The sequence below is a fragment of the Lissotriton helveticus genome, chromosome 7 (genome assembly GCF_964261635.1).
Source record: "Lissotriton helveticus chromosome 7, aLisHel1.1, whole genome shotgun sequence".
NCBI classification, from domain to species: domain Eukaryota; kingdom Metazoa; phylum Chordata; class Amphibia; order Caudata; family Salamandridae; genus Lissotriton; species Lissotriton helveticus.
Genome location: NC_136068.1, coordinates 1,803,281,008 through 1,803,299,314, shown reverse-complemented (window position 1 = coordinate 1,803,299,314; position 18,307 = coordinate 1,803,281,008).

The window sequence follows — 18,307 nt, the reverse complement described above, 5'->3', positions numbered from 1 at the left end:
CGTCATGCAGTGTAACTTGCATTGTCAGTGTGGCTCATGGACCCACAGTTTTGCTGGGTTCAGCACATGTGCATGGGTTTGTTGTGAGATTAGTGATGTGTGGGGAGGGCACCCTCTGGGCACATTGTCTATGGGGGCCTACTTGCTGTTTCTGTGTGTGCTGCAGTATGCCAAGGATATGAAGGACATGATCCAGAGTAATTGTGGGTGTGCACTGTGCTATGCTTAATTGTGCATGTGTGCCATTGTGCCCATCTACAACCGTCACCCCAGTCCCTGGTCGTTTTTCACCCTGTTGCTGTTGGTCATGTTGAGCAGTGTCCGGTCCCCCAACTCCTGCCACCTTCTCCCCACTGATGACTATGGACACCATTTTCTCCATCTCATCCAGCTCCTGTTGTGGCACAGGACTCCCACCTCTAGTCTGCATGGCAGCTTTCCGGTTGTTAGGGAGTTTCAGCTTGGTTTTGCTCTTCAAATCATTTCAGCGCTTCTTGCAGTCATCCACTTCCCTTCTCTTCACTCCGACTGCAATCACTTTGGCCAAGATGGACTGCAATATTGCATTTATAGTTGCCAATGACACAGTGGAGGTGATGAACAGTTGTTGGTGGTGTTCTATTTTTCTATTACCTCCGTAATCAGGATCTTGTTTTCCTGCGGACTTAATCGCGGGTTCCTCTCATTCTTCTCCTTGCCCTTCTCCTTCCCCGAGGTCCCTGGCTGGTCTTCCAGGGGGTTTGTGGGGTTCTAGTTGGCCTCTGTAGTTGCTCCAGCTTCCTCAATGGTGCTTCTCAGTTGTTTTTTTTTGCAGCTTTTGTGGTCAATTTTCCCGCCCGACCTGGGAATAACAAGCCTGGCGCTAATTATCGCTGATATTTTTATCTCTGTTGGGCCCATTGCAACTTTTTTCTCGTTTGGGTTTCCTTTTTTATTACTGACACCAGATGCTGGGGCTCATGGTTCAATCCCCGGCACCGGTGGCAGGTCAGCCCAGCACCATGTGACTCTGAGCAATAGCTCGCTTAATCTTCCCGACGGCCCCCAGCGCAGGGATGCCTCCGGGTAGCAGTGCGCTTTACAAATACTGGATTTACATTTACATTTGACGCATTATCGGGAAACTATCGCCTGTTGCCGGCGTTAGTTTCCCGCAATAGACAGCGTTATGAAAAATTGCCTTAGCCTAGGTAGGTGATGATTATTGCCCGTTCTTGAGAATATCCCCCTTCATCTTCTAACTGGAAAAACCTGAAAAGGGCATTTGCACTGCCATGGTCAGTTAAGCGCACACCACAAGAAGGACCGGTTCTAGCATGGTCAGTCCCAGGTTGGTGTTCCACGGTAAAGTCCAAAACCTTTAGGGTAATGGACCACCTCAATACTTTGGGCTTTTCACCTTTCATTTGCATTAGCCATCTGAGAGGACCCTGGTCTGTTTGACCAAGGAAGTGTGATCCAAATCCTTTGTTCGGCTTCCCCTGCCCCAGTGAATCTCATCAGCAAGGGTGCAGAACACTGTTTATGGTTGACAGCAGGGCAGCCTGGCAGTCAGAACCTACAAGTTTACACAGGTAGGGTATTGGGGGGTCCTCTAGGAGCCCCTACCTCCCAGTATATGGCATCATGCAACTAACACTGGAATCGGTATAGTTGCATGACTCTACCATGTTTTATACCAAACATGGCCGGGTTCGGGGCATCTATTATGTAGTTGGACATATCGACTTACCAGTGTCCACTACATACCTTATAAGTGCTGTGCCGCAATTAGAAAGCCCAGAAAATTGAGTTTGGGGTTTGTAGGAGTACCTCTACTCATGCAGGAGTACCCACATACTTAGAACCATGCACCCGGCCCTTTGACTGATGGGTCTACCCTAGGGGTGACTTATAGGTTGAAATTGCAGTGACCAGGAACCCTTATATCCAAAGTGAAAGGTGCAAGCACCATTTAACGCAGACTACAATAGCAGCTCTGCAGACAAGTTTGCATGGATTCATATGAGTGGCATAATACATACTGCCGCCCATAGGAGACCCCTTGTGTACCAATGTCCTGGGTACCTCAGTTCCATATACTAGGGACTTATAATGGTACCCCAGCATGCCAATTGTGGTGTGTACAAAGTACTTACCAGGGAATTTAGGGGAGAGCGCACTGCCACTGGGGTCCTGGTTAGAAGAATGCCAGTGAACTGCAGTCAAGACACATTGACACCACGCATAAAGTGGGGGTATCTATGCCAGAAAGATCCTACTTTCCTACATAACCCCCTCCCGAATGAAACAAGATAAGGCTAATCTTACCCAGTTGAGTCTTCATTTTCTAATTGGAAATAGCTGGAAAGTTCATTTGCGTTGGCCTGGTTACTCCCAGGTCTATGTTCAGCAGGGGGGTGCACTAGATGGTTTCCAATCACCAGGGTGGTTTGTCAAGGGCGTGTCCTCGCCCCCTTCTTGTTATCCCTACACACTAATGGAGTAGAAGCCCCCATGTTAAAATTAACAACGATGTCCCCTCATTGAATAAGATTTGTATACCGATTTTACTTTATGCTGATGATGCAGTTATAATTGCCCGCACAGGAAGAGCCCTCCAGAAAGTGTCAGTTACTTATGTAAACTTTATGAAAAAACTGTATATACAAACAAATGAGTCCAAGTCTTTTATTTTAGTTACGGGCCCCAAGGTTAAGAAACCTCTAATGTTTTTTATATCTGAACACAAAGTGGCCCAGAAGGAATTGTTTTTGTATCTAGGGGTGACCTTTGACCAGGAGTCAACATGGTCCCCCATGGTGTCCAATAGAAGAATCATTCTAGAAAAATGCATCAATTCCATATATTCATTTATCAAAAAGATTGCATCAAAATAGATAGACATGGTTAAAAGGGTCTATGTGGCAAAATCTAGTGCAGTAGCATCCTATGGATCAGGAGTTTGAGGATACATCAACCCAATGGTAATATAATCAATAGAGGACACTTTTTTGAAAAAACTGATGTGTTTACCCAATAATTGCTCTAGTTTTATTCTCCACTGTGAGCTTACTGTTCCCTATTTATCTTATCAGATAATTGTGGCAACAATTCTCCTATGGCACTTCATAGGAGACCAGGCCAGGTCGCTCCTCACGCCACATAGCTCCACCGGTGTGCCTGTGACTTCCCCCTACGCTGTCGCTGAGCTGCGAGTTCGATCCTGCTGCCGACCGCTGTGCCCCATTGGTTTGTGCTCCACTGTTTTCTCTGCCTGTGTTATCGTGTATTTTTGTTTCTGCCCCTCTGATTGTGCCCACTGTTGACTTTTGTGCTGCTTTGCCACTGCCCTTGCGTCCTGCCCGTCTCCCCCCCTCTCCTCCCTTTTTTCTTCTGTATCCCGGCTCCCGCTTCCCGCCGCTGCTCCATTGTGACCCCCCCAGACTCCGATACGAAGCCAACATCCTCCACGCTCTCAACACCGGCCGAGACCACCACTGTTTGCAGGCCGCCCCAAAACGCACCCACGGACCCTTTCTCCTGCCACACCTGCAACTTCACATGCGACAGAACCACCAAACCTCCAAGGACTGCACCCAACCACCTTTGCTGCATTCTCCTCAACACCCGCTCCGCACGCAAACACGCCGTCGAGCTCTGGGACCTGCTCGACACCTCCACCTCAGACGTTGCCTTCCTGACTGAGACTTGGTGGAACGACTCCTCGGCACCCGACATCGCCATAGCCATCCTGGACGGCTACAAAATCACCCGCAGGGAACGCGCAAGCGGAATTCGAGGAGGCGTAGCCATCATCCACAAATCCACCCTCCAGGTCTACACCCACACAGACGACACCCTCAGCACCGGCGAACACCTGCACTTCCGGATCCACACCGACCCCAACACCACCCTCAGAGGAACACTCGTCTACAGACCCCCCCGGGCTCCATTCAGCGACATCATCGCCGACCTCGCCAGCACCCACGCACTCGCCTCGACGGACTACATCCTCCTCGGGGACCTGAACTACCACCTGGAGAACAACAACGACACCAACACCGCCAATCGACAACCTCGCCAACCTCGGCCTCAGACAACTCATCACCAAACTCACCCACGCCGCCGGCCACACGCTTGACCCCATCTTCTCCACAAGCACCCTCGTCGCCTTCAACCACACCACTGACCCCACTGAACCGACCACCGCTGCATCCACTTCACCTTCAAGAAACAAACCACGCACCACAACAGCTGCCTCGCCGCTGCTGGAGCAAGATCGCCGAAGACCAGCTGACCCACACCCTCGCCCAGAACCCACCCACCGACCCAGACATGGCCGCCCGTAAGCTCATACAGTGGATCGAAGACTGCACCAACACTCTCGCCCCGCTCAAGAAACCCTCCAGCAGCCACTCCAGCAAGAAAGCCACCTGGTTCACCGAAGAGCTCCAGACCTCCAAACTCACATGCCAGAAAACGGAGAAGAGATGGCTCCATGACCGCAGCCCACAAGGACGCCACCCACAGACATCACCAACTCATCAGAACAGCCAAGAGATCTTCCTTCAAAACCCACCTGGACAACAACACACACGACAGCAAAGAGCTATTCAGCATAGTGAAGGAACTCGCCAACCCCAGAGCAAGCACCAACGACATCCCACCCTCGCAAGATCTGTGCGACTCACTGGCCACTTCCATTGCAAGATCTCTGACATCAACAACAGCTTCAACATCCCAACTGCCCCGACTACGACAGCCCCCACCCCGAACGCCACCTGCACCAACCAGCTGACCTCCTGGTCCCATGTCAACGACGACGAGACCCGCCACGTAATGAACTCCATCCACTCAGGCTCACCAACAGACCCCTGCCCACACCACGTATTCAACAAAGCAGACACAACCATCGCACCCCAACTACGGAAGGTCCTCAACATCTACTTCGAGACAGAGACATTCCCGGAAAGCTGGAAGCACGCCTAAATCAACTGAGGTTCTGTAAAATACAAATTTGTTCGTACTCAGCCTCCATTTTGTAATCGCCGCCATTTTCTGTTGCCCTCACTCAGGCAGCGCGGCGAACGCAATGTTTTTGTCGCTTCTGCATTCACGTGTCAGGTGGCTTCTTCGCTTATGTTTACTAACGAGTGTCAGGGTCTGGCCGAGTACACTAATTCCTGTCTGAGCTGATTAATCTCCGTCCAGACTATTTGTTGGCTCGCACCATTCTTTCCTCCAGGTTATCTTATCTGGTGTCCTTCACTACATGTCCCATGTATTCTCCTGTTTCACGACTATTCTTCTAACACATACAGCTGGGTTTTCTCTGCTTTTAAACCGAATTGTGTGGATTCACTCGATAATTTACTCAAGGGGTCGAGTAACAAACACAACCGGGAAACTTGAGTTACTTTGGGCTTAAGGCATTGTTTATAACATTTGTTTATGTCTCCTGCTCTTGTATGATTGCATTTTGCATTGTATTGTACCATATATAAGTCTGTGCGCCACGGAGTTAAGTGGCAGTCTCTTTTGAACCTCGTTGTACTGACGACTTCTAAGACCACTGTACTAGCTGCAGCTAATAAATATCATCTTCTACGCCAGACGAAGAGTCCGTGTCTCTGTATTTGACAAGGCAGGTGAATCCCGGGGATCTTAGGCGTACCCTGCGCCACCGGGCCTTTAGGCTGCGGTTCTCCAACTGGCGCCTCACCGCTTTAATGAGACATAGGTCCGATACACGAAAAATAGTGGAGTTTTGAAATGGCTCCAAAATGGTAGTTTTGACTCCGCCATACTAGATAATTTTAAAACGATTCTGTTTAGACGAAAAGCCCGGCCGGCAATGTTTGACTCTTTTCGCCTTTGGCGTAAGGAAGCCAAACAGAAAGAAATTAAGCAAGCGAAAAAGGATAAGAAAGCACAAAATATGTCAATTATAGAGGCTGCTCAGCAGTTTAAAAATAATGAAACGGATGGTGCGAATGAAATCTCAGAAAGACAACATCGCATGGCGATAGATAGATGCTATCCAGTGTTGCCTACTTCCTCCTCAGATAAAAGTAAGGAATTAGATGAAGATTCTCTAATGTCTTGTTTATTGAATTCACCTCCGCCCTATGCCCAGATTCCTACTGCACCCTTGTTGCCCCCTCCTATTGCTCAACCAGTGGTTGCTCAATTGCCGATTATTCAGCAACCGGTTCAGCCCATTAATGCTTCCCTGCCTGTTTCTGCTCCATCTTTCCAGCCTACAATTCAGCCCCCACCTCTACAAATCCTCACTCCTGTCCCTCAGCCGGCTACATTTCAGTCTCCGTTACCTTCTGAATCTGTATTGCCTCCCATTCTCTCGAGGGATTCTCCTACATCGCACAGGAGATTAGCTGATGCTGTCTCCAATTACTTTTCTCCTCTTCTCGGTTATTTGAATCTATCTCCGGCTTTCTCTAGGCGACAATCTCGTTGTCAACTTCCTCTGACGGACGAGAAAGAAGTTTTGGGTTCCCTCGCTCGTAAATGGATTGAGAGAGGACTAGACTATAGTACAGAAGACATTATGAGTTCTTTTCACCAATGGGTAGAGCCCACACAGAGATATGTTTTTAATGTCATGTGTCAGACTCTTATTAAAGGTTGGAAAGATATGGAGTTAGATATAGTCCCTTCGGAGCTATTGAAGTTACAAGCCGACTTTGATAAAGGTTTTATTGTAGGGCCACGAGTCGAAGACGCGGTGAATAAACTCATTGCGTTTCGAACAATGTTTTTGTCTTTATCCCTTTCCGAGACTGGTCCTGCCAAAACCAAAGGCATTAAGAATTATCCGATGCTTGAAGTTCCTCCTGTGTGGAGGGACGCAATAGTTGGTTCGCCTGCTGTCCCTGCTCATTTTCAGCGTATATGGGTCCACAAACCCTGGAAAAGGTCTGAAGTATTGGTGCTTAAACAAACTCTTCCGGACCCTCGTAAAAATCCGGCTGGATATTATAAGGAATTGTCTCAAACAGTTGACGCTTGCATTATGAATTTGGCCGATATTGATATGTTGTTTGGGAATGTTGTTCCACAAGCACTGTGGGCACGGATTCGTAAGGAAAATCATAATGCTGAATTAGGTGGTGATTGGGCTGCTATTAGAGCCGCTGATGCAGGTCAAGTGGGTGGTGCGAAACCCGATGATCTGATTACGGCCCTACCAGGCAGAATAATTGAATTGATGAAAACTATGATGCCCGCGGTGCAAGTTAATTGGGATAAGCTGGCCGCATGCAAGCAATAGAAAGACGAAAGCGTTTCGGATTTCTTCACTCGTTTTGAAGAGACGTTTATTGATCATAATGGTCAGGATTTGAGTACAGAGGGCGGCCAGCGGTTGTTTGTGGACAAGTTTGTATACAACTTGCTTCCTGAATTGTCCAATAACCTAAAGAGTTCTGAAAGTGCATGGGCTGTCTCTTCCCCTGCTAAGATACTGGCTACTGCACAGTATTATGAGAATAGAGATAAGGAGGAGAAAGAGAAACAAGAGAAGAATAATAAAGATTTGAAAACAAAGGTTCTTTTACAGCAAGCTTATCCTCCGCGTTCTGCACAGCCTCAGTTTTCTCAACCCACACAGTTTCAGAAAGTGTTTCAGAAGCCTAAGTACTTCACGCCACGTCTTCCGTTGGGTCCTAATCAATGTGCGTATTGTAGAGAAGAGGGGCATTTCAAGAATAATTGTCCAGTCTTATTACAGCGTAATAATGGGATGTCTGCTCCACGAGGACGTGGAATTTCTCAGCCAGGATCTAGAGGTAGAGGACGAGGTGTGTCCTCTCAGGAACAGAGTTCTACTGTTCCATCTAGTACAAATTATTTTGATCAACAGAGAGTTCAGTCCGCACAGTATTATAATGACGATTATTGTGAAGACAGGGCTGAAGATTTTCAGATTGAATAGGACAGCCATGGACAAAGTGAGGGAGTTGTGTCGATTCCAGTAGATCAAAATGGGCCATATGTCACGATCAATACTATGGGTGTTTCAGAACCGTTTCGTTTGGATACTGGTGCGATGAGAAGTTCTATTATGCATACTAAACTCCCTGGGGCACCTTTGTCTGGCTTAATAAATACTTCTGTAGGATTTTCTGGCGCCCCAGTTCGCAATCCGGTTTCTTGTCCCTTGCCTGTTTTGATTGGTCCCTATGCTTTGAATGCTCCGCTTATTCTGACAACTGGTTGCGGTGAGAACTTGCTGGGTTTGGATTTGTTAAAAAGATTACATGCAACATTGTACTGTTCCCTTTCGGGTGTGCATCTTACATTGGGAAAGAAAATGACATCTTCTGTGTATCTGTCCCGGGACGAATTCCCATCTGAGTTGCTTTCTCTTCCTGAAAGTCTTTGGGCTACAGGCCCGAATGACTAGGTTGTCTTGCGATCCCACCGTATGTTGTTACAATTAAAGAGAATGTGAGGATGCCACGCATTCCCCAATACCGTATCTCCAGTGATGGAGAGAGAGCACTTTGGCTATTGTCGATGATTTCATTCAGAAAGGTGTGGTTGAAGAGACGAGAGGCAATATTTGTAACAGTCCTGTTCTTCCGATCCTTAAAAGAACTGACCCTTCACAACCTCCTGTCTATCGATTTGTTATTGACCTTAGGGAGGTCAATAAAATTGTTGTGCCACAGTTTCCTGTTGTTCCGGACATTACGGCTTTGTTGACGATGATTCCTGCTTCGGCAGCTTGGTTTTCAGTTATAGACCTCAAGAATGCTTTCTTTAGTATTCCTATTGCTGACGAAAGTAGGGATATCTTTGGTTTCTCTCTTGGTGGCCGAAGTTTTAGATTTAAGAGAGCTCCTCAAGGCTATTGTGAAAGTCCCTCTATCTATAGTAAGGCTCTTAAGTCACAACTGGATGCTTTTTCCTTGCCTCCTGGCGCTACACTTATTCAGTATGTGGATGATTTGTTGGTGGCTGCTGATACGGAAGAGGTGTGTAAGGAAGTGACTGTTGCATTGCTGCATCATTTGTCTGCTCTACATCATAAGGTGTCTCCCTCTAAGTTGCAATATGCCCGCCAAGAGGTTACCTATTTAGGTCATCTCTTGTCGAAGGAGGGAAGGCGCTTGACCCCAGAGCGTATTCACGCTATTTCACAGATGTCTGTACCCACCACACAGAGAGAAGTGTGTGGCTTTTTGGGTATCACTTCCTACTGCAGACAATGGATTCCTAATTTTTCACTTTTGGCTAAACCATTGTTGGCATTAACGTTGAAAGATACGCCACATCCGCTCCCTTGGACGGACGGATGTCAGAAAAGCTTTGTCGACTTACGTGCTGCTCTATGTTCTGCTCCAGTGTCGGGTACCCCAGATTATAGCAAGTCTTTTACACTGTACGTTCATGAGAGAGAGGGTTGCGCATTGTCAGTTTTGACACAGTTATTTGGAGATAAGCAGAGACCATGTGCCTACTTCTCCGCTACATTAGACCCAGTAGCTAAAGCTTTGCCCAGCTGTCTCAGAGCCACAGCAGCCGCAGTGACTTCTATCAGACAATCTGCCGGATTAGTGTTGGATCACACACTCATTGTTATGGTTCCACATGCAGTAGATACCTTGTTGAACAGAACCAGAACACAGCATCTTACAAGTGCTCGTTTGTCTGGATACGAGTTGACTCTTCTGGCGAGTCATATACACATCAGAAGATGTAACACGTTAAATCCAGCTACGTTGTTGCCACTGCCAGATGAGAAAGATGTTCAGGAAAAACATGATTGTTTTCTTCGAACAGAAGAAGAAATGAAGGGTAGGATTGATTTGAAGGAAACTCCGCTCAAGGACCCGGATGGGATCCTATGGGTAGATGGTTCTTGTTTCAAGCTTCCAAATGGGGAGACTACTTCTGCTTATGCTGTTACCACCTTATGCACAATTGTTGAGATGGCACGTATCGGACATAATTCAGCCCAAGCAGCTGAATTGATAGCCATGACTAGAGCATGTGTGTTGGCAAAGGGAAAGAGAGTGAATGTGTACACAGATAGTCAGTATGCTTTTGGCATTGCACATAGTTTTGGTAGGTTATGGAGGGAGAGAGGATTCTTTACCTCTCACAGGACAAAGATCCAGCATGGCCAGTTAGTGACCGATCTTCTCGAGTCACTTACCTTACCTGCACAGATAGCAATTATAAAGTGCAGCGCACATAAGAAAGTTACAGATGATGTGGGTCGTGGAAATGCGTTTGCAGATGAAGTAGCAAGAACTACAGCTAGAGAAACAGCTAGTCGAATGTACGTAGCAGGTCCTGCAAATTGGGTTAGGGAAATTGGAAAGTGTGAAAACGATTCAGGGAGAAGCAACTGAGACAGAATTAAGAACATGGAAAGAAAGTACGGAAATGGTAGACTCAACGGGTTGTTGGGGGGAATTGTCGGAACATCAGCGATGGTTATTACCGGACGCTTATGTATTACCGGTTGTAACTATGGCTCATGGTCCAGCCCACATTACTGCGAAAGGCATTTGTAAGCTCTTGGCTCCTGTGTGGCAGAATGAGGGAATTCCAAAATGTGCAGAGAACGTGGTTAAGCATTGTATTGTTTGTCTAATGCATAACCCAGGAAAGGGTATCCCAACTCCGGCAGGTCATTTTTCTACCCCGTCATATCCTTTTGAAGTGTTGCAGATCGACTACATTTATATGGATCGATGGAACAACCTTAAGTATGTTCTGGTGGTGGTGTGTGCCTTTTCCCGATGGATAGAGGCCTACCCCATGAAAGATAACACTGCTCTGTCAACTGCTAAGGTGTTACTTAAATAGTTCTTCCCCAGATTTGGTTTGCCGCGAATTGTCTGGAGTGACAATGGAAGTGAATTTGTGGGTCAAATTATGCAGAAAGTATGTTCTGGTCTTGGGATCAGACAAAAATTTCATGCTGCAAACCATCCACAGTCAGCAGGATTGGTTGAGTGTTATAATGGTACACTCAAACTTAAACTAGCCAAGATTCAAGCCAGTACGGGTCTTGCTTGGCCAGATGCCTTGCCTTTAGCTCTCTTGTCAACCAGAACTACTGTACACTCTCATATGAGACTTAGCCCATATGAAGTGGTATTCGGACGCCCAGCTAATGTTTGGGGTGTCCCTCACTCCAAGAGATATTCTGATATACCATATCCTTTGCTAATTGACTATTTGCATGATTTGACTACTAAATTAAGTGTTATTCGTCAACAGGTACAAAGTGCTTTGCCAGAGGCTTCCACGGACCCAGGTCACACCATTTTGCCCGGTGACTGGGTCAATTAAGAACTTCAGCGGACTAAGAATCTGGAGCCTCGTTGGTCTACACCTATGCAAGTTTTGCTCGCCACCCACAGGGCTGTGAAAGTGGTCGGCATGCGAAATTGGGTGCATGACGTGCACTGTAAGAAAGTGCCATTGCCATTACCCTTTGATCAGTGGATTCGCAGTGGTATAAGAGAATCGGATACTGCAGCAGTCCCTTGTTTTGTGCCCTTCAGTGAATCTCAAATATATGGAACTCAGTCTGAAAAAGCGGATGACGACATTCTTCAAGCCGCTGTGCCTGCGCACCTTCGAATAGACACTACGGATCCAAAAATACTGTTTAAGGACCAGACAGTGCCGAGCAAACCTCGCTACAACCTAAGGTCGAGAGCTGACCAGAGGAACTGAACATTTTGAACACTTTTTTTCTTTATTACTCAAAGACATTTTTTATATATATATATATATGAACTGAGTATTAGATGTGCCATCCGTCTCCGTCGCAGGGTCACGGTAGGAGACTCAGACTGTAACCTGGTTTTCGTTCTTTTAGTAAGAGGCTAGCGCCTCAGGATATACAGAAGTACATAGCTGAGTGATTGATTTTTTTATATAGATGGATGGTACAACAACCATAGGTAGGGAAAATAGGAAACAAGAAATGAGATTGAAATATTGCAAATCATTGCGTAGTCGATTTGGCATAACTTTATGTATTTTTATGTTTTTGTGTATTTTATTAGCTTGCATAGGTTGGGTTGTCCATGTTCTACACCCGAGAAATGATCCTCACTCTACAACTTCTTTGCCCTCTCGTCTTTCTGTCTTTTCACATAAAATGCATGCTTTACCCCCTCATGAACAGATAAGGAGAGCTGAATATATGAATAATACATTCATCCAGTTGTTGCAGCAACACCAGTTGGTCATTAATATGACTGACTGTTGGGTGTGCGGTCTTATGCCACATAATACACAGAAGGGAATGCCTTATTTGGTTCTCCCTTTCTCATATGAAGGTTCAGCTTGGGCCTATCTGACTATGTTTTCAGCCGCATACCACAACGATCTTAGAAATCCTGTAAAGACTTCTGGGACCGGATTGGATTTCAGCCACAGTTCCTTGATTAAAGGTATAGTGGTGATGGCTAAGATTGTAGAAAAGGGCAAAATTCCGTTAGATGAGAAGAGAGCTTATGAAGGATGGAATGTCACCCACTATATTTCGAGTCTTGGTGACAAAACTAAAAAGGGTGAGTCTTCTCCTGAATGGACTGTACCCCATCAAGGTAATCTTTGTCTCCAAGTCAACAGTAAGAAAACTGACAATAAGCAGAGTTGTTTACACACCTACATTTTCTCGTCCCCTCATTTCCCTCCATTGGTTCCATCTCAAGGAACATATTTTGTCTGTCAAGATAGAGCTTACACCTGGCTCCCTTCCAACTTTTCTGGAACCTGTTATGTAGCCTTCCTTCTTCCCCCTACATATTTGGCTCCGTCAGACCACCATAAAATTAGATATAGCCGAGGTATATTTGATGCCAAGGACACGTCAGCCCAAGAAGGAGGGGATTTCCTTAAAGGATTCCTCCCTTTTGGGGCCCGATGATTAACAGCAGACACATCAGGCAATTGGTTTGTGTGGTCGAGACCACTATTAATGTTACTGCAGGCGCAATAGGTAACATTACTGCAGAGCTTCCGGCTGATCGTCTTATGACGTTGCAAAATCGAATTGCGTTAGATGTGATCCTAGCAGACAGAGGAGGTGTCTGTAAATTGATCGGATCTAGTTGCTGCATTTATATTCCAGACAACGCATACCATCTCCGAGTCGATTCATCAGGACGAAGGGGATTGGTCTTTCATGGGATGGTTTTGGAGAATATTGTCAACATGGGGATGGAAGATTTTGACGTTCCTGGGAGCAATTTTGGCCATTATATTCTCTTGTTGTCTGTGCATACAATGTGGTCCCGCAGTGTGTGGCCTACTGGCTACTTTATGCGTTCCACGTCCTGAAACACAAAGGTCAGAGAATATTAGGATGATGGTGCAGCACTAGCTTAAAGACTTTATGAACATCGATGCTGATTCCGACTCAGATTAGCATGAGTTGGTTAGTTCTTGCCTGAGTAATGGCAAAAGGAGGGTCTGAGGTTCTGTAAAATACGAATTCGTTCGTACTCAGCCTCCATTTTGTAATCGCTGCCATTTTGTGTTTCCCTCACTCAGGCAGCGCGGCGAACGCGATGTTTTTGTCGCTTCTGCATTCACGTGTCAGGTGGCTTCTTCGCTTATGTTTACTAACGAGTGTCAGGGTCTGGCCGAGTACACTAATTCCTGTCTGAGCGGATTAATCTCCGTCCGGACTATTTGTTGGCTCGCACCATTTTTTCCTCCAGGTTATCTTATCTGCTGTCCTTCGCTACATGTCCCATGTATTCTCCTGTTTCACAACTATTCTTCTAACACATACAGCTGTGTTTTCTCTGCTTGTAAACCGAATTGTGTGGATTCACTCGATAATTTACTCAAGGGGTCAAGTAACAAACACAACCGGGAAACTTGAGTTACTTTGGGCTTAAGGCATTGTTTTCAACATTTGTTTATGTCTCCTGCTCTCGTATGATTGCATTTTGCATTGTATTGTACCATATATAAGTCTGTGCGCCACGGAGTTAAGTGACAGTCGCTTTTGAACCTCGTTGTACTGATGACTTCTAAGACCACTGTACTAGCTGCAGCTAATAAATATCATCTTCTACGTCAGACGAAGAGTCTGTGTCTCTGTATTTGACAAGGCAGGTGAATCCCGGGGATCTTAGGCGTACCCTGCGCCACCGGGCCTTAAGGCTGCGGTTCTCCACAACACCCTCCTCAAAAAACCCAAGGCAGACCCCAAGAACCTCAAGAACTTCCGGCCCATCTTCCTGCTCCCTTTCCCAGCAAAGGTCATCGAGAAAATCGCCAACATGCAACTGACTGCCACCTCGAGGACATCTATTAATGTGTGCTGCCAAGTACCTTGGTTACAACCCCCTTTAGGGCACTCATGTGATTCGAAGTACTTTTCAATAATTTTCAAAATGCACTCTTCACTCTTTGTTCATGAATGTTTTATCATTGTTAGATCATTTTATATTTTATCACACTTTATCCATTGTGTTAACTGTTAAATCTCCACAAATTTATCATTATGCAGTCTCCAATGCATTTCGAGCCTTAGCAGCTCTTCATCAGGGAGTACAGTCTAAAATGATAATAAACGAAAATACAATGTAATGCCAAAAAAGAAATACTCATAGCTGTTTAAATCGATTTAGTGAGACGTGTTAACAATAGTGCAAAGTATCAGTGAAAAGGTCGTTTTTAACCTAATGTGTTGGTGTAAACTCATGCTTTATAAAGGACCCCCGGGGGTAAACCATATACTAAATTAGTGGGATGTGGAAGGATTACCAAAGCAGGACTAGTACATAAGGTTGGAGGTCCCCAGAGGAACCAAGGAACCACCCAAGGTGAGTAGCCAGGGACCCCAAGGTGCCCGGGTACAGAGTGGTTACACAGGGTCAGACATCCAAAGGACAACAAAGGGTAAGACGCGGTTGGAAGATTACGTTTCTAGAACTCTTGCCAAAGGATCCAGAAGGAACGATTTGGGTGAGGGAAGGTTAGAGAGTCACCCCACGCATGGATACGTAGAATATATGGCTACCTGCACCAGAGAGCCTGTGTGCATATGGGTGAAGTGATGTCGGGAACCTTCGTAGATGCCAATAGAGGGTCATGGAAGTTCAACACCTACAGTGGCTCGTTGACTGGGCCGGTGGAACCAGGACAAAGAATCCAGACAAGAAGAACCCGAAAGCAGAGGGGACAGAGTCCAAACCACTCGGAGGTGACCAGGAGGCACAGGAGCAAATTGTCAGCTCTGGTTGGAGGTTCCTGTTGTAGCACGGTGAAGAATTCAGTTGTGGAGACCAGGCGATGTTGCAGAAGCCCAGGAGCCTTTCAGGAGTTGTCCCATGCTGGCCAACAAGTGAGGAGGGTCAGTGGCCGGCAGGACCACTAACAAGTTTTGGCAAACATAAACAATAGATCATGGGGGAAGATGCTTGGTTGCAGACCACAAAGGTTTGTGTGACTAACCCGAAAAGGGAAAGTCAGGCCCAGCCCTCAGCACACAGGAGAGAACCATCTGGCTGCAGGCACAGTAGGTCACAAGGAAGTCCCAACAGCACATAGGAGATGAATGCCCACAATGCAGAGGATGCAGGAAGGATGATGTGCTTGGAGCTGTGCAGTGCTGGTCGCAAGGGCTATTTGGAGCTTGAAGATCTTCGGTTAAGAGAGCAAACAAGCCTTGACGACAACAAACAGATGGGGCACACAGGGAGGCTGGCTACTTTGGCTGGAGACCAATTAAAGTCTCCCAACTTGCAGGGAAGACTGGTCAGGCCTCTGAAGGACCAATAAACTACCACATGTGTTGCACAGGAACAGCAAACCGGTCGTCGATGTAGAGGTGCCTACGGATGCAGGGAAGTGACTCCTTCATTCCAAGGGAGATTCCTTGAGGCTGGAATGCAGGCTGAGTCCTTGGTGACTCGAAAGATTCATAGACACAGCGTTGCAGATCTTTGGAAACGCACAGGGACAAACATACAGCAGGTTTCTTCCTACCAGAAGAAGTCTTGTCGTGGAGTCTAGCTTAAAGAACAGCAGAGTTCCAGTGCCCACCAGCAGAGGAGTCTTTGAACTATCTTCAGGCGATGGCAGTCGGTTCCAGAAGATGTTGGCGGGACAAATCTAAGGATCCACCCTTGATGGAGCCCTTAAGTACCCCTAAAATGAGAAAGGACCTCTTCTCTGGTGACCCACATATCAGAGGGGGTCAGGGACACTAATCAGATGTCCTAACCTATGTGTATGTGCACCCAACCAACATTCATTGCAATAATTCAAACAATGCTGGCCACCACAGAAAAACACATTATAAACAATTAAATCCAAAATTAATGGTACCTTGATTGCTGAAATATCGAAACCTAGGCTAGTCCCATTTGAAAAAGGATACAATATGGAATGAAAAGAGAGAAGAGGGGAGGAAAATCAAGAGAAAGAAATTAATCTCTTAAAATCTTCACAATTGCGCTTCCCTAATTTTCAGAAATGAAAACCTCCAAGGTGAAACTTACCCCATTTCCGGTGATAATTCCAACCCGGAAGGGTAACCTTATGTAGTATAATCACGAAATCAGTCGCCACTGTAAAATATAGGGTTCAAGCTTTCAGTAAATTCTAAACCCGAGGTATGTAAGTCAAATCACAATCTGCAATATCATGTATCACACTTTATAAAGTCAACATTGGTCTAGCTTACCCGATAATCTCAAATCATCGATTATAAAAGGCCAATGTATACTCCTGTCACTCCAAAGTACCATTCAAATCCATATATATCCAATGGAAAATTATATTTGTTCTGATTTGACAAAAAGCGTAACCACGGGTGCGTGTGTTACGAATTCCTACAAGGAAACCAAATAATAACCCACCATTAGTTGTGATAGGTATATTATGACCTTAACGCATTACCCAAAACGAGATTTTCTTAAAAACTCAAAGACCAGTATTCCTACCTTAGGCCGAATTGCCCTCGCGCTACTGGCATCCAAAACCCTGAAGTGAATCGTGTTTCACACGGGAAGTAGTGTCTAAATAAACAAACGTGTAAAAGACTGAAACGCTAACCGGTATACTTAATATAGTATCAGGTGAGTACTGCCCTCGTGTTGCAGTCGTGTTTCAAATCCAAAATTATATGTCCCTTTACTATATTATAGGGGAGATGTTAAATATAAAATGTATACAATATATCATGTCAGATTGTCGGGTAACAAATTTCGAGTATACAACGTGATCGCAAATGGATTATGTTAAAATCCATATCGAGTGTTTCACTACACTTAAAAAATATAGATTCAGACTTGTGAGTGTAAAGGTAAATTTCAGATTTCGGCAATTGGAGACATATTGGTCTCCCAGAAAACTTATGAGAGGATTAGGGATGTTTACCTTTTACCTTTACACTCACAAGTCTGAATCTATATTTTTTAAGTGTAGTGAAACACTCGATATGGATTTTAACATAATCCATTAGCGATCACGTTGTATACTCGAAATTTGTTACCCGACAATCTGACATGATATATTGTATGCATTTTATATTTAACATCTCCCCTATAATATAGTAAACTAAGGGGTTCCACATAAGAAGGTGTCCTTCGACTAAAATGTCACTTTTGGTATAGAATCTATAACGTAGCACTCTTGGATTTGTTATCACAGGAGTGAGACTTAGGTCATTCGTTTTGTATTTTCCAGCCCTGAGGAGTTGTAGTTTCTGTTTATGTACAGTCCTACAACGAAACACGTGTCGGCTGGCTGTATATAAATTTTCCTATCCGATGACCAAATAAAAGGAGAGACACACGAACCTCCAAAGAAAAACGACGCTGGACAAGATTTTCTTTTTGTGCTAATTTGAATCTATTTGACACATTGATGTTGTGATTTATTTGGAGTGCGCAGGATTTTGTATTTATGTTGTAAGGGTGTAATTTTTGCGCTATAATTCATTTTTTTTTTAAGGATCTCCCCTCCCTGCTTGCACCATCACTCTTGAGAAATACGGATTACGTTTACTCTGCTAGAGAGCCTATAGAACCCGTACACTTAAAACCCTCCTTGTTGAAATCAGATGTCCTAACCTATCAGATGCTCCCAGGGGCCAAGATCCAACATGGCTGAATCAAGTTGCAACCTGGGGGAGCTCTGGGGCACCTCACTGGGGAGGAGCTAGACAGATGGGTGGACACTACCCTGCCCTTGTGTGGTTTTGTGCCAGAGCAGGAGCCAAGGGCTCCAGAACTGAGCAAAACTGGTTTATGCATGAAGTGCACCAGATGTACCCTTCAATGCAGCCTGGTGGTGCTCAGAAGTG